At 42.0% G+C, this 21,395-nt stretch overlaps 1 long non-coding RNA gene across 4 annotated transcripts; it reads right to left on the reverse strand.

Annotated features, from left to right (window-relative positions):
• Positions 1-14,557: 14,557 nt before the first annotated feature.
• On the reverse strand, positions 14,558-20,360 carry LOC131202513 (uncharacterized). Of its 4 annotated transcripts, XR_009156166.1 has the most exons (8): positions 20,095-20,360; positions 18,723-18,819; positions 18,083-18,353; positions 17,340-17,435; positions 17,061-17,142; positions 16,713-16,841; positions 15,875-16,007; positions 14,558-15,213 (listed from the first exon to the last, which is right to left on the reverse strand). It is a non-coding gene; the product is annotated as an uncharacterized LOC131202513 (long non-coding RNA). The 4 variants fall into 4 exon arrangements; XR_009156164.1 differs by lacking the exon at positions 17,340-17,435 and having other exon boundaries at positions 20,095-20,357; XR_009156165.1 differs by lacking the exon at positions 16,713-16,841 and having other exon boundaries at positions 20,095-20,356.
• Between the last annotated feature and the right edge of the window lie 1,035 nt (positions 20,361-21,395).

Here is a 21,395-nt window from a genome sequence, read left to right on the forward strand (position 1 = left end):
GCGAGCATGTGCTTGTGCGGCGAACCGGTAGTAAGATGATCTGAAACCCACCACTGGGAGAAATCCTTTCAGTTTGGCAAGATTCTGTTTAACTTTACAATAAATATTATGCTGATATTTCTGGTAGTGGTTTTCGTCCTGACTATGTTGAAGGATTAATATTTTAATCCTTAATATTAATATTGCTATTTTATGACCAATCCTTTCATTTATGATCTTTGCAGGTCTGTAAAGCAAAAGAAAGCTGAAGTAAGATCATAAGCACAGTTGCAATTTCATTTACGGCAGCGACTGCTTCACTTAACAACCAAGTTGTCTGTCCCAATTGTGGTTACTAAATGAGCAAATGTACATAGACGTTTGCATGTTGGCAAAACAAATCTGCTCAGCTAATCTGTGGTTCATTGCAGTAGACAGCTTTTTTAGGTTCTAACATAGTTTTTAATTGCAGCAGTTTTGAAAAAAGAGAGATTCATTCCTTATCCACATTTTTAGCAAAAGAGAGAGAGAAAGAGCAGGGAAAAAAGAGAGAATATGTTTAAGAAGCCTTATCTGACACACGGACAAAGCAAAGTTCATTTTATGAGTGAAATCATTTTCAACGGCAAAATGTGTTTAATTTATACCTCGATCTTCCCCCTTTCAGAAAAGCTAAAAAATCTTTTGGAAAAGATAAGATGGCCATTAAAGGAGAACATTTAATTCATTATCTTCCATTTGTAACCCTCTGGTGCTTTTGCACGGCTGCATTTTTCTCCTTTCCGTCTGGATGCAGCTAAGAAGAAGCCATATGGTTTCTAATCTGGCATCACTCTTTTTCTAGTCCTCCCAGAAAGGCGTTGGTTGAGACTGAAGCACAAGATGGCCTCCTCCTGGAAACATCAAAGGAAGGGGGGGGAAATGCCTTCCTGCCCTTGATGTATTTTCTCATGTCCACCTGCTTACACTCAGGATTTAAGATGAGGCAACAGGACAGGAGCATGCATTTGCAGTACAAATAAAGGTGAGTGGTGAAGAAAATATGTCACCCGTTAAATACCATACATGCCCAGAAGAAAGATGATTCTGTATTTCAAAGATCTCACTTCAGAGAAAGAGTAGGTAGAAGAAGAAAATAATGAAGGGACATGATAATAATAGAATAGGTAGAATTAGTGGGACATAATAGTAGAGTCAGTAGAATTGGTTTGACTTGCTGTTTTGCTTCTGTAAGAATTGCTTTGCTAAGAATTGGAATTGCCTCTGCCGTTTGCTTCTACTAGTGATCTAACTTCTGTTATCTTGTGGGGTTTTTTTGTATAACTCGGTGCCTGGTGCATATCTCATGAAGTGGGGTATGTCATGGAGCAGAGGTGGGTTTCAGCAGGTTCTGACCAGTTCTGGAGAACCGGTAGCAGAAATTTTGAGTAGTTCAGAGAACCGATAGTAAAAATTCTGACTAGCCCCGCCCCCATCTATTCTCTGCCTCCCAGCTGATCGGGCGGAAATGGGGATTTTGCAGTAACCTTCCCCTGGATTGGGGAGGGAATGGAGATTTTACAGTATCCTTCCAGTGCCATGCCCACCAAGCCACACCCACAGAACTGGTAGTAAAAATTTTTGAAACCCACCACTGATTGGCATGGTTACATCGGACAAATACCTCTGTTGCTAAGCACCCAGCGCCTCTGTTGCTAAGCACTCAACCTCCCTGTTCCTTGCTGCACTGCCAAAGGAAGGCATGGGCCGGGGGGCAGAATTGGGTACTAAGCTAATATCTCTGAAGGTCTAAAAGGATGTCATACCTTCCCCTTTCACTGTATGCTCTTTGTCTGTATGTTGTGGAATGTCTACCCAGTTCTTTGTACAAATAAAAGCTGATATTTTTTCCAAGTCTCTTCTTGGGTCCCTCCTTTGGCATTCTGGTGACTCAAGTAAATTTTGGGACCTTACAAAGGCTAATAAAAGCCAAGAGTAATCCTTATCTGTGATAGCCACTATATAGAAGTATGTGCCTGTGTATGTGTGCATTTATTATATGTAACAGAAGCCACTAAAAAAAGGACCTAAACTGTAATAATCAACTAACTACAACTTTCACTGTTGTATTTTTAAAAATTGTGGTTGCGCTGTGGCTTTATCATTGTGATTTTATTTTTTTTAACTATAAGTTGATTGATTGTTATGTACACATGCAATGAATGTTCACCAAAACAACACCAAAACAACACCAAAAGGCTGTTCACCAAAGCACCTGAGGGTAGAACAAGAAGCAATGGGTGGAAACTGGTCAAAGAAAGAAGCAACTTAGAACTAAGGAGAAATTTCCTGACAGTTAGAACAATTAATAAGTGGAACGACTTGCCTTCAGAAGTTGTGAATGCTCCAACACTGGAAATTTTTAAGAAAATGTTGGATAACCATCTGACTGAGATGGTGTAGGGTTTCCTGCCTGGGCAGGAGGTTGGACTAGAAGGCCTCCAAGGTCCCTTCCAACTCTGATGTTATGTTATGTTATGTTATGAATTTCCCAATTAAGTTACCCCATTCAGAAAATTAACCGATTTCCATCAGTGTGCACTAGCCATTCTCCCACACACAGTTACTCGCAGGAAAACAGAGAAGTACACACATTCATAGACTCACAAATATTCATCCCCACTCCTTCCAGAAATAACACACAAAAGCAAAAAAAACAAGCATATAATTCTGGCCTTTAGAATTCTTTCCAGCTTTATTCTGGATTATGTGACAAAGAGGGAGGCATCTTAGAAAGAAGTATAGTAATAGTTAACAGCATTCTAAGCTACCTCATGCTGGCTGGGGGATTCTGGAGCTGAAGTCCATACTTCCAAATGAAAAACACAGATTCTAATCCATTTTTCAAGCTCAGTTTTTATATTACTGGTTGTATCTCCTAATGGCAAAGTTGTTTTCACCCTATACCGGTTTCAAATGCGCAGGTGGACAGAGTTTTTTCCTCAGTGTGAAACATTCTGTTGAGTTAGAAAAAAATCAAAACGGGATGGAGACAGTAAAAAAGAATAGATGACTACTTTACAGAGGGGAAATTTGGATGGCAAGGGTGCAAAAAGAGGAGGCGACCGAGCACAGCAGGAATGGAAAGAAATTGATTATTTTCACTAGAGGTCATTGCCTCACAATTAGAATTCCAAGCGTGGGCAGATAGGGTCCCTGCACTGCCATGTTTTGGAGCCTGGTCTTGAGGCCATGATAGGAACAGATTGTCATGCCCCTGTCGGAGTCTAAATCCGAAGGGGAAGAGAAATGGCTGATAGAGAGTGAGAGAGTGGATCCATTGGCTGTGGAAAAAACTGGGGAAGAGCAAAATCAGGCTGGGCAGAGCAGGGGAGAGGTAGAACAAGGGAGAGGGGGTTCAGATGAAGACCAAGGCCCACCCTCTTCTCATCCTAGGCAGCGCAGGGAGGAATGGAGAAGAGAGCAATGTGGGTTGCGTGGCTTACAAGGGAGGAAAGGGACCCGATCCTCTTTACAAGACACAGGTGCTGCTGGAGTTTAAAAGGAAAGGCAAATGGGAGGGGTGTTTATCAGGAACAAATGCTGGGTTTATCTGGTGTTTCTTTGAATCTGGGTTTGATTTACTGCCGTGCCACCTTACTTGTGGAATTCTTTATCTTGCTTGCCCTGCCGGATTAATTACCTTGTCTTGCCTTTGGATTTTTTGTTAGAAGTTTTCTGCTTACAACATTTGAGACTGAAGTATTGCCAGCCAAAGACTATTACAGATTGGTGGAAGAGCTCTCTCTCCAGGCTTGAAAGGGACATTGGGAGCACAGTTGGTGATAATAAAGGAACTCATATAGGTTCTCTGGCTGTGTTGCCTTTGTGTCACACAGATCCTCCCAAGCAGTCATGATCCTCAGAAGCATTCATCTTCTGTCTAATTCTTTCATTTTCAACAGCTTCTGCTACTACTGCTTTAGAAATCCATTATATCTACACACTGTTTTCATACAGGAAACGAGTATTTCTTTCATGTCATAATTTCATTGAAAGAATGCCTCTTGCCTCATATAGGAATCTAGGCTTTGTTTATACGGTATATATAGCCATTCCCAGGAAACAAAACAAAATTAAGGCAGGGTAGTAAAGAATATCCTGTGGAATTATAAAATGGTGGTGTCCCAGTTACAAAATGGTGGTGTTAGTGATAATTCTTAAGGCACATTCTCAAAATGCCACATATGTCTTCCAAGTCAAAAGAGATTTTTCAATTGTTGAATGTTCTGATTGTAAATGGGAGCTCCATCTGATCTGCATGGAAAGTTTTCGGGAACTGGAGGAACAGAATGTGAAATTAACACCTGAAAAAAATGTGACAATCTTTGCAAATACAGCATCTATTGAAAGAGAAACTTTTGAAGTTGATATACAGTAATTATAAACAAGACAGAAAGAAGTTAGACATAGGAGCTGTTTCTGATTATACATAAAATATCTGGATTTGAAACTTACCCCTTTCGTATGTAATATTGAAATGTAAATGCTAAGCTGCCATAATATTTTTAAACAAATCAGGTATTGTATAAATGCAATCAATGACCCAACTCCTAGAAATTGAATAGAAGCAGTTTCTGTTGTCTCTTAATTGAGAATTTCTTTGTCAGTTAACAATATACATATCAGTTAAATAGAATCACATTGAAAAGTGAAGCTTATGTCAATACAGGGAGAGATAATGCTCTCATTTGTTTGCTATTATTTTGTTGTGTATCACAGTCAATCCACCTAAATTATTTGATCTTGTGTAAAGCGAGTATAGAAGAATGCAGATTTGGCATTGAGAAGGGAGTGGGGGAGGCAAAACAGCTCTGAGAAAGTACAAAATATGTGTGAAGGTATGTGTGGAAAACCTTGGGAGATGGACAAAGAGATGTTGTCTAGACCAGGGGTCTTCAACCTTGGCAGCTGGCTGAGGAACTCTGGGAGTTGAAGTCCACAAGTCTTAAAGGGGCCAAAGTTGGAGACCACTGGTCTAGGGCAGAAGTGTCAAACTCTCGGCCCGCAGTCCAGGTGCATCACCTGCAGGCCATGTCTACTCCAGCTCCGTGAAGGGAAAAAATGTCACGATACGTCGCGTGACAGCAACATGACATGGCAAGTTTGACATCCTTAATCTAGGGAATGGTCAGATAAGGGAAAGCATAGCTCAAAGCTATGTGAGCACAAGGGCTCAGAGGGACTCCCCTTAGTTTCTTGGAAAACAGGGGGATTTATTTATTTTTTATTTTATTTATTTTATTTGTCAAACACAACAGTATATATAAGTATAAGCATGAAATAATCATACAAATTAGATACAATCAAGGGAACATTAGGACAGGAATGGTAGGCATGCTGGTGCTCTTATGCACGCCCCTTACAAACCTCTTAGGAATGGGGTGAGGTCAATAGTAGATAGCCTTTGGTTAAAGCTTTGGGGATTTTGGGAAGAGACCACAGAGTCAGGTAGTGCATTCCAGGCATTAACAACTCTGTTACTGAAGTCATATTTTCTACAATCAAGATTGGAGCGGTTCACTTTAAGTTTAAATCTATTGTGTGCTTGTGTATTGTTGCGATTGAAGCTGAAGTAGTCTTCAACAGGAAGGACATTGTAGCAGATGATTTTATGGGTTATACTCAGGTCATGCCGAAGGCGACGGAGTTTTGTAGCTTTAGACTTTCAAGATTCTGTTAATGTAGCCTTACAATAAAGTAGAATTAGCATATTTGGTCATATTTAGAATAGAATAGAATAGAATAGAATAGAATAGAATAGAATAGAATAGAATAGAATTCTTTATTGGCCAAGTGTGATTGGACACACAAGGAATTTGTCTTGGTGCATATGCTCTCAGTGTACATAAAGATATCTTCATCAAAACAACATTTCTTGTCTGGTCTACCTGGTAAGGCTGCCAGTATGAAAAAGGCCACATTTTCAGCCCCTTGTTGTCCTTAAAAAGAGGGTAATAAAAGTTTTGGACAAGCTTTCAAGATTCTGCCAATAGGCCCTACAACAAAAAAGTAGCATTTTTGATGTCTGTTTCTTATCTTGCTTCATTTTGAAAGTCTGAGAACAACCATTCCAGAGGTGGGTTTCAGCAGGTTCTGACCAGTTCTGGAGAACCGCTAGTGGAAATTTTGAATAGTTCGGAGAACCGGTAGTAAGAATTCTGACTGGCCCCACCCCCATCTAGTCTCTGCCTCCCAAATCCCAGCTGATCAGGAGAAAATGGGGATTTTATAATAACCTTCCCCTGGAGTGGGGTGGGAATGGAGATTTTACAGCATCCTTCCCCTGCCATGCCCACCAAGCCACGCCCACCAAGCCACACCCACAGAACCAGTAATAAAAAAATTTGAAACCTACCACTGAACCATTCTTATGTATGCATTCTTAAGATTATTCTCTGCATTCCCCTGAATGGAAAAAAGAACATGTAGCCATCGAAGAAAATTCCACAGCAAAATGACTGGGTCCTGCTACAACAGGAAATCCAAAACAAAAGAATGGTAGCTTTTGAATATTTGACGTCTGCAATACGCTATGTTCTCCTTTTGTTTTCAATTTCCAGACTAACGGATGAAAACACTTTTTTTACAAACTATATTCTGGATTTGGTTGATGTGGAGGCATTTTTTCATGGACAACTCTACTTGCAAGGAGAGCCTTTATTTTAAATCACTCTACAATTGCAACCTGGAAGAAAACTATTTTACAAAGCTTCTCAAGAAACACAGGAAGATGCCGTCGGTCTAAACGCTACATCACTAAAATCACTGTGAGTAAAATAGTTCCAAATCGAACATTGATACTGTTAGATTCGATGATGGAAGAGTCGGACACAGGTCTTTCAGTAACAACAGCTCTTTATTAGTAGACCAGTACAACCCAACAGAGGGCTTGTCTGGCAGTGTCCTCTTTTATAGGGGGCTGCCAGATGGCTCAACCAATGAGCTTTAAGTATTTTCCCGCCTTTTTGGAGGACCTGAGTGAAACCTATAGCTCACTCCTTATATGGTACATAACAGATACATTTGGGTTAGGAGAGGTTCCTCCTTATCATGTCTCATGATTCATTCCCCTGGCAGTTCCGATCCATACTTTTAATGTCACCAGATCTAGAATGTAATGATGTCATTCTCAACAGACTTTCTTACTACCAGAGGAGAGGCTGCTTCCTTGTGAGTAGCCTCGCCGACCTCCTCTGTGCTTCTGTTCATTCCACTTTTCACATCAGCAGATCGGGCAGGAGTGGCAGCTGTTCCTCATCGGAGGCAGCCTGCGCTTCAGAGATAACCCGCAGCAGCTGTGCCTCCCCTTCTTTTGCTTGCATAGACAGGTGTCCGTCTGATCAATCAATTCCCTTGATGCTCAGTGGTCCTTCATGAGCTACTGGGCTCTCTGGGTGCTCCTGGCGACTCATGGTACTCCTGCCTGATGGCCCCGATTCTGGCTTATCCTCTTTGTTGGATCTGGGGCCGGGATAGTGAACCTATGGCATGCATGCCAGAGGTGGCACGCAGTGCTCTCTCTGTGGGCACACAAGCCATCGCCCCAGTTCAGCTCTGCAGCACATGCATACACACCTCCTGCCAGCCAGCTGGTCTTCGCGTTTCTGCTGCACATGTGCAGGGGGGCATGCATGCGTGGGGGGTAGGATGTGTGCAGGGGGGCACATGTGCAGGGGCACATGTGCAGGGGCACATGTGCAGGGGGGCATGCATGCGTGGGGGGGTGGATGTGTGCGGGGGGGCACATGTGCATGCACAGGGGCTGCACGTGCATGCGCGGGGTGGGGCATGCGCGGGGACACGCATGCGCGAGTGGCAGGGGGCATGAAAGGGGGCTCTGCGTGCATTGCATTTTAGGGGTTTGGGCACGCTTTGGGTACTCGGTCCGGAAAAGGTTAGCCCTTATTGATCTAGGGCATCACACCTTTATAGCTTATGATTGAGATATTTAAAAAGACATTTTTTCCATCTGCATCTTTGCATACAGTACTGTCTTCAAAGACCCCCTTTCCAGGACCCCATCATTTGAAGTTATATTGTTTCGGTTTTTAAAATTGATTTTAACTTCTCATAGGAAGTCCAGAGAATTTTTTGGTGAATTATCATTCAAATTATTAAAACAATCATCCAGTGACTAATAAATAAATAAATAAATCACCAGAGCTTCACTGCTAAAATATTTTGCTATGCAGCAGGATAATGAATGCAAATCACCAGATGCTCTAAAATTAGGAAATTCCCTTTTTTTCTTCCTTCCCCCCACCCCCAAGATAACTGCAGGCTAGATAACAATCTACAACATGATCTTTGCTGATATGCAATAGATCAGTTAAAGAGTTTTTGATAGCTAAATCAAAACAATATTTTTCTCCTCTCCTCAATTATATTTTTGAGATGAACAGATCTTGGCATAATTAGCAATTTATACAGAAGGACGATACATTCAGTATTCCAACCAGACAACCCATGATCGATCAGGTAATTGTTGCCCTGATATTTCTTTACTTTGCAGAAAGACCTTGGGTGACAACAACAATAATAATAATTGGGAGCAATGTCCAACTTCTTGTCAGTTTCCTCACTGTTTCCTTTCTGGGAAACAGTGCATTGGAAATCTTCCTTATTTATTTATTTTATTTGTTTATTGGAATTTGTCAAAGAAAAACGAGAACAAGAATAAGAGAAGAAAAATACAATGACAGGGACGATAGGCACGTTAGTGCATTTATGCACGCCCCCTCTACTGACCACTTAAGTGTGAGGTAAGGTCCACGGAAGTCCATTTGTGACTGAAACTGTGAAAATTCATAGCTGAGACAACTGGATCACATTCCAGACTTTGACAACTCTATTACAGAAATCGTATTTTTTACAGTCAGGTTTAAAACGATTTACATTGAGTTTAAAGCACATATTATTGCAATTAAAACAGAAAAAGTCATTTACAGGTAAAACATTACTAGGTATAATTTTGTATGCAATACTAGGTCTGACCACAAGCAACACAGTTCTAACTTATCCAAACCGAGAATTTCAAGCTTAGAAGCATAGGGAATTCTATTGTGTACAGAAGAGTGCAAGACTTTTCTTGTACTGAACCCGCTCGATTATACTGATGTCAGATATATGGTAGGGATTCCAAACAGTTGAACAATACTTTAAAATCGGTCTAGCATAAGTTTGATATGCTCTAATTAGCAATACAATGTTTCCAGCAGAAAAGCTTCGCAAAATTAAGTTTACAACTTAATAGAATAGAATAGAATAGAATAGAATTTTTTATTGGCCAAGTGTGATTGGACACACAAGGAATTTGTCTTGGTGCATATGCTCTCAGTGTACATAAAAGAAAAGATACGTTCATCAAGGTACAACATTTACAACACAATTGATGATCAATATATGCACGTTCCCATTCCCGAACCGGTAGCGAAGGTAAGTGGATTTCACTGCTGCACCTAAATTTTATATTTGGAAAATGAGGGTCATCTGCTAGATCAATACCATCTTATACTTCTGATTACATTTACCAATATGTAGGACAGAGCATTTATTAATCAAAATTTGAAGTTGCCAAATAGATTCCCTTTCCTCCCTCCTTCTTCCTTTTCCTTTTCCTTTCCTTCCTTTCCTTCCCTTCCCTTCCCTTCCCTTCCCTTTCCTTTCCTTTCCTTTCCTTTCCTTTCCTTTCCTTTTCCTTTCGTTTCCTCCCAAGACAGTTTCTATCTGTGGCTAGTAAAAAAAAAACAAATTGCACAAACCTGAAATCTGCCTATTCCTCTAGTAGAGGTGAAGTTATAACACACAAAATATCCCTAGCAAGGGTTTCCACAATAAATTCCTGTAAGGTTCTGTTGACATCCATGACAGGAGGTTGGAGGATTTAGGATTGATTCTTGGTTCCTCGATGGTTGGAATGAATAAACTTCAATAAAACAATTGGGCTAGAAACTGTGGAAAATAAGTATTTAAATTTCAGTGACTGAATTCTTTAAAATATTCCTCTTAAAAAGATGATCAGCTTAGGAGTTATTAGGATTTCAGCCCAGTTCAGCCCAGCTCTAAGAAAAATAGGCCATAATGTAGATTTTCCTTCTTAAGATGGAGAAATGTAGAACGCAACAAATCATGCCACGAGAGTTAGGTAACTATGCAACCATGCTTTAATGAGAAATTCTTTTATTAAACCAGGGAAGCTACATTTCCAAAGGAGGAAAAGAAGGTCCTTGTTTTTTTTTTTAAAAAAAGAAAAGGTAATATATGATAGCCAAAAGAAGAGAACAGTCTCACATGCAGTGTTCCAGATAAAATCATTATAGCAAATATAAGTAAATGTATTTAAGGAAATTTGCTTGAAAACAATGTTGGATTTCAGGCTATAATCCAAATTCACTACAGAAAAGAGGGAGGAAGCTAGCTCTCATTTCCTTTCTTCTTTTTCTTTCTCAAAATGATCCTCACAATTTTATCACACAGAGAGGAAAGTGAAAATCAGCTGCTTGGGGGAAACTGACTATTGTTTTATCATCCAGTTAGTAAATCAGAAAATTACTAGTTCCATAAAAGTGTCATTAAAACTTTGCAACTGAATATTAACGGTATTAACTAGGTTTCTTTGATGACTCCCTCATCACCTAACTGAGCACTCAGGCACAAGGCAGAATTTTGAGGTACCCCACTGCATGCTTCCCTCCATGTAGATGTAATTGTATTACCAAGTTACGCTAAATTAAATCTCTTTGATAGTCTTGAGATTTTAAATTTTGCAATAATGGACAATATATGTAGTGTGATGACCTGGGGCATGGCACAGAGATAACACAGGCAGCTGGCAGTTCAACCTGCCCCTTTATTGCTCCAAATTTTCCCATATGCTCCCATGTTTCTGGCAAGTCCCAGAGCAAAGTGATGACAAACCCACACACATACCTCAAGCAGCTTCTGGCTGCAAATAGTCCAGCCCAGCGCTGGGTACACCAAGGCTGCACAGCAATAAATCCAGCAGGGCAAATCAAGGTGTTCAGAAAGCAAAGGATCCAGTTAATTAGTCCAGAAAGTCAGAAAGAACGCAAGGACTTGGAAAGTTCAAACATTGGCACTTAATACTTCAGGAACTTAGCGTTTGTTCCCGACAAATGCCCCTCCCCACAGCAACTCCTTAAGTCTCATTCCCCAGGTGTGCCTTGTGAAGATGGGAGGGGCACTCTTCTCCAGAGTAGCCTGCTCAGCCTGCACTGTTCTTGTCTTCTCTCCACTCTTCGTGCTCTCAGATCAGGAGGGGGTGGTCCTTGCTCCTCGCCTGAGCTCTGTCTCTCATGTTCATCCTGTTGCCCCTGTTCCTCCCTTTCTACCAGCTGTTCTAATCCTGAAAGGCTCTGGCCTGACTGGCCCTGCCCTTCCCCATTTTCCTCCAAAGCCAATGAAGCCGCCCCCTCAATCTCTGTTGGCTCAACTCGTCTTCCCCTGCAGATTCAGGCTCCGAAGGGACATGACATGAAGCTTAAAATTGAATTGTTGGGTTCTTGGTGCTCTCTGGTAAGAAGAGATACCAAACTAGGTAACCTCATCAGTGCAGAGGGGTGTAAACTATGGGTTTTGCTCCCAGTCAGCAAATGTCACTTCTCAATGCACTGATGATGCTACCTAGCATGATAATGAAACATCTACAAGAAGAAAACAAACTCAGAGGACACCAGGAGTCTTTTGAAATTATACCTATGGGATAAATGCACCAAAATTCAAGGGAGCTTTTATGCCACGAAATCTCCAATACATACAGTAACTTACTCTTTTATTCAAGAATTGTGTTGCGAATTGTTGATGACAAATAATCTGCCCAGAGAGGAAAGTAGATTCATGTCAGCGTTAACAGCAATGTTATCAGGCGTTATCAAACTGTGGGTTGCAACATTGGGTCTCAGCTCGGATAGGAAGCTTTAAAAAAAAAGTATGATGAAGTTTGAGTAGGCAAAATGGGAAGGATGTCAAAAATTATTTCAGTTTTGCCTGGGCATGCCTACAGCAGTCTTCCCTGGCAAAGCAGACTCAAACTCTGGACCCACTCTTGAGCTAGTCAGGCCCAAGGGCCTAGCCATGTGTCAAAATCATCTGCCAACTATCCGAAAAAGAAATTATGACTTGGTTTTATCGAAGGGCAATGCACAAATTCATTTTTCTTTTTAAAAGGGCATGACATTTCAAACTTTGGGAACCCTGGTGTTAGTTTGATGCACAGAAATTACTCCACTAACTAACTTTCGATATATTTGAACTTTTGCCAATACAAACAAGCCTGTCCATGCCCAGAAGTCAGGAGAAGTTGGGACAAGGCCAGCTTCTGTTGTGCTACATACATATGCGGTGGACTGGAAACCAGTTCCCTCCTGTTCTCTCACAACCGTCTGGACCCTTTAAGCTGGAGTTGCAGACAAACACAGCACAGTTCTTACCCCAAGCATGCAGTAGCATTGCAGCAAAACCCGATGGCTCTAGCGAATCCTGGGCCATGGCAGGAGAAGGCAGGAAAGGGCCCATTTCCCATGTGCTCCACTGGACCACTGCCCACACAAGGCAAGAACTATGCAAACTGTTTATGCTTGTTGGATTTGCAAAAAACAAACAAACCCCAGACACGAATGACATCTCAGTATGACAAAATGTCTACCATAAGTAGGGACTGCCTATACATGTCTATTTAAAGCATCTATGTCAGGATCCAGACTAACGAACCCAAGCAAATCAGAACTCTGGGGCTGAGGTCTTCCTCTAAGAACTTTTTTATTGGGTGCATCGTATCGGCATGATCAAATGGAAAACCAACTCTAAATACTTCCTGCGGTTTCAGTATAATTACAATAGGAAATAACTTCCTCCCCAAAAGTGACTGATCATGTTGACCAATTAGGTTAATTGGTGGGCTCTCCAGGAACTCCTCCCCGCCTCTATCTACCAACTGTAGAGATGATCTTGGTTCCCACGAGCAAGTTCTGTGTTTTATCTCGCAACGCATTTCATCCTCCTTCCCCCACCCCGCTCTGTGTGGCAACTGAGGAATAGAAAAATGGCTTCTGCCAGGTTCGACTCGAAGTTGACAATCTATTTATCAGCAACTAGAAATTGCCTTACAATGAGCAAATGTGCAATGGTTGCCTCTAAAGCAGATTTTATTTGCCATTTGTTTTTGGGAAGCAGGGAAGGAATAAAACATAGAATGGAAGCCAAAAGTTAAACTTACCACATTAACTCTGAAAGTATGTTTCACAAATGACTATTTTTTTATTCATGCAAATCAAACTCTAAAAGTGTGCTCCTTATTTGCATGGAATAAATGGGAAAGTGGAATGTTTTATAGCGAAACCTATTTTGCCATACAGTCAAATAAAGGATGCCCAAAGAAAGGCCTCAAGCACATTTGCTCTGCTCATTGTATGACCTCCTGGGTATCAATTACTTTAGGAATCAAGATAGGATGGACAGGTTTTTTTGTCCTGTTCTTTGCTTCTCCCTCAGTTTCTCCTAACTTTTCTTTATAACCTCAGCAGCACTGTCGCACCATCTGTTTTCAAATTATGCATGGATTGTGAACACCAAGTCTATGCAAATTCTCTTACTGCCTGCAGTCGGGACCCAGAAGCTCTCCCAGTCTGAGCCTCCTTCCCACACCCCACTCTCAAAAAAGAATCCCAGTTCCAGTCTTCTCTCCGGTCTGACTCCATCATGATGGACAGCAAGCCGCTGCTGCAGGACCGGCTGCTGCCGTACAGCCCTAATGAGCCAGCGGGCAACTATGCAGCCCACACCTATGGGGCCATCCTGCCACCACCGCCCTACCCATTCCCCACGGGGACCGGACCAGGATATACCGCTCCGGCTGGTTCACAGCCACACAACTATCCCAATACTACATATACAATAATCCAGCAGCCCCCTGCAAGCACATCTGTCATAGTTGTGGGCAGCTGCCTGGCTTGCAGAGTTGGCATGCTGGAAGACACCTTTACCTGTCTTGGCATCCTTTGCGCCATCATTTTTTCCCCCCGCTGGGATCATCTTTTGCCTCGCCTTGAGACAACAAATGTGTCGTAACTGTGGGGCGACATTTGGTTAAGGGACCAGTGCCCCCCACACCCCGACCCGAGAGGCTTTGAGGAGCTGTACCCCTTTCTTCTTCAAATGTAAATGTCATGTACAATCAAGTTTATGCATCGGAGCTGATTTTGTAAAGAAATGCAAAAAACTGTAATGTTGGCATGAGATGAAAACTGCACAAAATCACTGAAATCTGTCAATCCCCTGATATTTTGTGAGGTTTTTTGTGTGGGTGTAATTTTCCTGCAAAGTTTTGAGGGACAGGAGGTGCCCTAATTGGACCCAGTGCAAGGTTTTCTACAAAGCAGGGTTTTATTTGGTAACAGAATTTATGATTGGGGATCAGATAACTAAATTCATGCAAGTTTTTTTTTTAAAAGGAAATATAGAAAGGAAGCATATGGTCTTTAGGGGGAATAAAAGCAAAGGAATAGCATCCATAGTTAATTTATTTATTCAGTTCGTATAGCCATCCATCTGAAACAAATGATTCTGAGCAGGAAACAATCGTGAAATAATTTGAACAACTTAAAAACAGAACACACAAACAAATACAAAGAGCAACCAGAAGATAATTTAATCCATAGTTGTTAACATCAATGGGGCAAAGTAGTGGGTTTCAAATCTGTCGCTACCGGTTTGCTCGTGGTCGTGGGTGCGCTTGCTTCTGTGCATGCGCAGAGATGTCTGGGCAGGTGGGCAGAGCCTCCTGCCACCACCGCTACCAGTTCGTCCGATCCGGGGCAAACCGGTAGCAACCCATCACTGCAATGGGGACTTCACACACTCGGAACTGAAAACCCAGAACCAGATCTTGAAGGTCTTCTGAAAGGCCAATAGGATCCGGACAATTCTAATCTCAGGAGGGAGGATGTTCCAGAGGGGAGGGGCTATGTGCCCCACCCTATAGCCTCCAGACACACTGTCAGCCTTTCCAAGTACACCAGACAGTGCATAACAACTTATCCACATGCCAAAGCTGCTCCATATGCCTGGTGCATCCAATAATCCAATCAGCCAACTGCCAGGTCTTGGAAAGGCGATGGTCCAGCCAAGGTGAGTTCCAGGCACCACATGCGATTCTATCCGAAGCTGCTACACAGTCTAACAAGAGAGACAAATTGTATGGTAAAAAGCATCAGTGATGAGGTTCAGTAGAGCAAAACCCCACATTTGCAGAAACTCTACCAATTCTTAGTCCTGTGATGGCGAACCTATGGCACGCGTGCTAGAGTTGGCACGCAGAGCCCCCTCTGTGGGCACGTGCGCCACCGCCAGCTGCTCTCCTGGGTTCCATCATGCACATGTGCGCTAGACAGCTGGTCCAGCACACATGCGAATGGCAGTCAGCTGCTGTCTTCTGGGTTCCAGCACACGTATGCGCACCAGCCAACTGGAAATGCATCTGGCTGCCACACGCATACACGTCGGCCAGCTGCTCTCTTCTGGGTTCTGGTGCTCTGGGGCACATGTGGGCTCCAGTTTTGGCATTCAGTGCCGAAAAGGTTAACCATCACTGTCTTAGGTCATCTTTCTAGATCAAGGGTCTCCAACCTTGGCAACTTTAAGGCTGGAGGACTTCAACTCTCAGAATTCCTTAGCCAGCTTTGCTTTGCTGGCTGGGGAATCTGGGAGTTTCAGGGTGGGGAATTCTGGGAGTTGCTGGCTGGGGAATTCTGGGAGTTGCTGGCTGGGGAATTCTGGGAGTTGAATCTTCCAGCCTTAAAGTTGCCAAGGTTGGAGACCCCTGGTCTAGACCACCTACCTGCTGCAACGTACTAAAAGTGGCTACTGTTGGAACCTGTTCCACAACACATCTTGCCTCGGTGCCATCTTTGAAAAAGAAGTTGAATAGCAGAGAGGTCCATTCTTGAAATGACTGAGGATGGTCCAATGATCTAAAAGCCCAAAGGGAAGGGTTTATTATAAAGTTAGAAGTGTACAACAGAACAGATATAGCCATTAGTTGTAATGTTTGAAAGTTGTAGGTGGAACAAACTAAGGGCCTTTTCCTATGACAGAGAGGAATTATTATTATTGAACTTTAATTTTTAGTGGTCAATATCTTACCATATGTGCCAGTTTCATGAGTAGTATGCATGTACATAAACAACTTACACACACGTACACACACCCCTTGACATCTAGTCAAGTCAAAAGAACTCATGAAACAAAGAATATCAGGCAGTAATTTGTTTCCCCAAACTAGAAAACAACTTTGGACAGTTTTTCCTTCTATGTTTATGTCAGGACCTAACAAGAAAAACAAAACACAATAATTCACAGTCCTTTTTTCTGAAGAAAGTGAACTGGGAATCGAGGAACCTGTTTCCCCCCATATTCTGGGTTAGCCCTTTCAAAGAACTTCCGTATTGTATGTTGGATCACAGGGGCTTTCAACCAGATGCAGCTGACCCGTTTCTCCAGAGGCACACAACAAGCAGTGTGTGGTGTTTTTACTATGTTTTCTTATATCTGGTGGAAATTTAAAATCCTAAGTGCACATCCTGAGTCCTTCACAAGATGGATCCTATGGGGAGGAGCTACCCATCCTCTTAAATGTCCATCAAATTAGTCACTGCCAGTGAAAAACCAACGATCACCTTGAATGAACAGGCAAACTGATGATCCAGCTCCCTATTCTCCCTATTGCTTTAGATCCCCCACCAGCTTAACTTGTTCAATACTGGGTGGGTGGGTGAGAAGATCACAGCTCTTTATTTCTAGGTCATCTGCATAGAAAAGAAATAATGAGAACAAGAAAAAAAAGAGAGAGAAGTTGGCAAATGGTAGGGAACCTTACACCAATTTTACTCAGTGAGTACAATTGAACGACACAAAGATGTTGAAGTTTAATCTATTGGGTAAATGTCTACCCCATTTGAGATACAAAGAGTGGGATCTTTCTTTTCATCCTTATCTCTTTCCCTTGATGCTCTAAATGAAATTACCTTCATTAATGAAACCATATGTTTTTCCAGCATCCCAGACTTCCTCAAGAACTTCCGGAAATGCTTGATGGACTCTAATAATCTGGAGGAGATAGAAAGGAGTCCATTACACTGTTGCCAAGTTTCTCCAGGGATACCTTAGTCCACCATCAAGTGGAATGAAAGGAAAAATCCTCCCTGCCCTTTTGTCCCAAGAGAGGTGTTATATCAGGCTGCAGTCCCAAGAGCAGAGGGGTGGGCACCCAACACTTCCAATCCATATTATTTTAGGTTTGCTACCTATATTGATCCTAGGCTGATGATTTCCACAGTAGAGGAGCTGGTTCAAGACTGAGGAGAAACATCTCCAGCCATGTGACTCAAAGCTCTGTGGAACTGACCAAGAGAGAACGTGTTTGCTTTGTTTCCTTGAATCAAAAATCTCATTGGCAAAAACACATGTGTATGCCATTTATAGTAAATCCTTCTCTAGGCCTCTGGAGCTATCTTCTCCCTCTAACATTCCCCACACTTCCTAAATCCCAATTCCTTTGGAAGGAGGAAAGCTTGGTATGGCATTTCTATCAAAGAAAAAACTTCCAGTGTTGGAGCATTCACAACTTCTGGAGGCAAGTTGTTCCATTGATTAAATGTTGGATAGAATTGTTGATAGAAGAAGATGTTGGATAACCATTTGTCTGAAATGGTGTAGGGTTTTCTGCCTAAGCAGGGAGTTGGACTAGAAGACCTCCAAGGTCCTTTCCAACTCTTGTTATTCTATTCTATTCTAATTCAAGGTTACTATAAGCACTTTTTTCTCATCTGCAATTTTGGCATTGGAACATTACAGTTAAGTAGGCATCTTCGTGAAGAGATCCCCATATGAGGAAAAACTTGTGACAAGCCAATGTTCTCACAATACTTGATCCCACACTTATTGTCCAGAGTGGGGCATTTAACAGGAGGTTTAACTCTTGATTCTCTGAGTGTTTACAATGGCCAAGTGTACCTTCAGGCTCCTCCCAGGACTTCTACACCCTTACCTTCAAAATAAAAAGGAGGTGCTTTGAAGTGGGAGACTGCCGAAGAAGGCCTCTGAGGCCTAGCTCCAGCAACTTCTTCTCCACCTGCAAGGAAACACAGAAATGATGTGCACTTTTCTGGAACTCCTAGAAATATTGCTGAAGATGGTATCTCTGGGACATCCTCATCTTTTTTTCTCCATGAATGTCATCCACAGGAAGCTGCAGTCATCTATGAACGTGACTTCCACAAGTCAGCGCTCCTAGAATGTGAGTCCATGGCTGATGGGACCTTGTTGTAGGAGCAAAAGAAGGAAAAGATATCAGTGGCCAGCTGGATCAAGCTACCCTCTCTTCTGTCCAGTTTACAAGGAAAACTTTTCCTTTGATTTGGCTGCCCCAGCAGAAAGTATCCAAAATGGCAATGAGCCTAAGTAAAGCTTCTGGCTTAGGTTCAAGAGCAGCCCTATGTGGAGTTTGTTGCAGTAGTCAAGCTGCAAGTTGACCATGGCATGAGTGACTATCTGAAAGGCCTCTTGACCTAGGAGGGGGCATAACTGATATACCAGATGAAGCTGTGCCTTTAACTTTTTTTTCTTTTGTTTTCTATTTTTCCCCCTCCTTACTCTCTAAGTATTGCAAACAAATTTTCCCTATTCACCACAAAAGAAACAAGAGATTGGCCTGATCTTATATAATGTAAGCAGTGTAGCTAGTTTCACAGTGAAGCAGCTAAACTGGTTGTCCTCCAACAGAGCCTGGCAGGAAACAAGAGTGGAGAGAAACAAAGAATTCAAGGTCAACCAGGCTGCTCCAGCCCTTCTTCTTTGTCCCAGCCGCATTTGACTTGCTATTATGCTACGGCTTGTCTCTTAGTCCAAAGGAAAAATTATCCCCAGGTTAAGAACCCATTGCATGGGCCTGTTTTTGAAAGTGTCATTCTGTTTCTCTAACAGACTAAAGCTGAAAATACAGGGGTAGCTTCTTCTCTCCCTCTGCTGCTATTTTCTCTCCATACTCTTTTGCTTGCCCACAATTAAGTTCAAACTGCCCAAAGAGCTGCTGATTCAGTTCTACAGAGGAATTATTGAGTCTTGTCATCTGCACCTCTATAACTGTCTGGTTTGGCTCTGCAACCCAACAAGACAGACACAGAATTCAGAGGATAATTAGAACTGCAGAAAAAACAATTGCTACCAACCTGCCTTCCATTGAGGACCTGTATACTGCACGAGTCAAAAAGAGGGCTGTGAAAATATTTACATCCTGGACATAAATTGTTTCAACTCCTACCCTCAAAATGACGCTATAGAGCATTCCACACCAGGACTAGACACAAGAACAGTTTTTTCCCAAACGCCATCGCTCTGCTAAACAAATAATTCCCTCAACACTGTTAAACTAGTTACTAAATCTGCCTGATTATTAATCTTCTATTCCTTACTAGTATCTATCTCTTCCCACTTATTAGTATAACCATGTTGCTTGTATCTTTCAATTTATAGTTTTGTTTATTAGTATGATTTGATAGCTTATTAGTAACCTTGACTATCACTAAGTATTGTATCTTTTTATTCTTGATGAATGTATTTCAGGTCCTTGAGTGGTGCAGACTGCTAAGACAGTCTGTTATTAACAACAGCTGCCTGCAATTATTGCAGGTTCAAGTCCCACCAGGGCCAAGGTTGACTCAGCCTTCCATCCTTTATAAGGTAGGTAAAATGAGGACCCAGATTGTTGGGGGCAGTAAGTTGACTTTGTATATAATATACAAATAGGATGAAGACTATTGCTTAACATAGTGTAAGCCGCCCTGAGTCTTCGGAGAAGGGCGGGGTATAAATGTAAATAAATTTTTAAAAAGTATTTTATTCTCCTTATGTACATTGAGAGCATATACACCAAAGATAAATTCCTTGTGTGTCCAATCACACTTGTCCAATAAAGAATTCTATTCTATTCTATTCTATTCTATTCTATTCTATTCTATTCTATTCTATTCTATTCTATTCTATTCTCTCCCACTTACTTACCACGACAGCAAGGCTCTTTAGAGGCTCTTATTCCAGGGAACTGGGACTTTCAGTTCCCCACTCGGCTTCATCTGAAACAGATGGAATGCAGGCCCTGAATGATGCTGTGGCCTTGCTGCAAAGCAAAATTGTGTAAGAAATTCTGTTTATATATAGCCCTACAGATCAAATACAGTGTATAGCAACCATGGGCCTTGCCGCTTAAATGTTAGTAACTGTGGGAGGAAACTTTTCCTCAGAACAAAAGGACATAGAGTATAACCATAGATGCAGACTTACGAACACTGCCTTCTACTGGTCGGCTACTGCTGTAGTTGCTGCAAAAAATGCAAGAAAACTGTACAAGTAGGCCTTGACTTACGACCACAATTGAGCCCTACATTTCTGTTGTTTAAGTGAGACATTTGTTAAGTGAACTTTGTCCCATTTTACGACCTTTCTTGCCACATTTGCTAAGTGAATCACTTCAGTTGTTAATTTAGGAACAAATTCACAACTGAATTAATTTTGCTGAGTGAGCCATTGACATTGCTTGTCAGAAGGTCACAAAAGGCGATCCACAAACCCAGGACACTACAACCGTCATAAATATGAGTCGGTTGTCAAGCCTCTGAATTCTGGTCACGTGACCATAGGGATGCTGCAACGGCTCTAAGTGTGAAAAATGGCCATGAGTCACTTTTTTACGGTGCTGTTGTACCTTTGAACGGTCACTAAATGAAGCGTTGTAAGTCGAGAACTACCTCCATTCTAACAAAAATCCAGGTTGTAAGTCAGGGGGACTGTAACGCTTCTTGCCCTGAATAAGCCCCTAATGGTCTCCTTTTGAAAACCTTCTGAGACTCTCCATCCTGAGGAATCAATTTGCACCACGTTGAGTTTGGGCAAAATGGACTGGGGTTCAAACATGGGGTCCAAACCCAGCCATAGCAACCTCTATGCCCAAGGAAGGTCTACTTTTGAAGCTGCCTCTGTATTCCTCTCGTGGACCTCTTGCCAAAGCTTTTGGCTGGTCCGCTGGTCAGACCTGAGATAGGCAGCCTCACATTGGGGCCTTAGGTGCTCGCTGAGGTTTTGTTTTTATGAAGAGGACTTTCCTGGGAAAAATCTGGAAGAGGAGAGACAGGGCTGTGAGCTCAGCAAATGTTTAGGTCTCCTCTGGCTGAAGAAAACCCACTGAAATCAGGCCTGTCTTTGTAGCTTTATATAAGTCTCTTTGGTTTAGTTATGGTTTATCAAAACCTCAGGCAAATTGCAGTCTCTTAAATATGCCAATGCGAATTTAAGATTTCTGGCAAAGA

The sequence above is a fragment of the Ahaetulla prasina genome, chromosome 7, assembly GCF_028640845.1.
Source record: "Ahaetulla prasina isolate Xishuangbanna chromosome 7, ASM2864084v1, whole genome shotgun sequence".
NCBI lineage: Eukaryota > Metazoa > Chordata > Lepidosauria > Squamata > Colubridae > Ahaetulla > Ahaetulla prasina.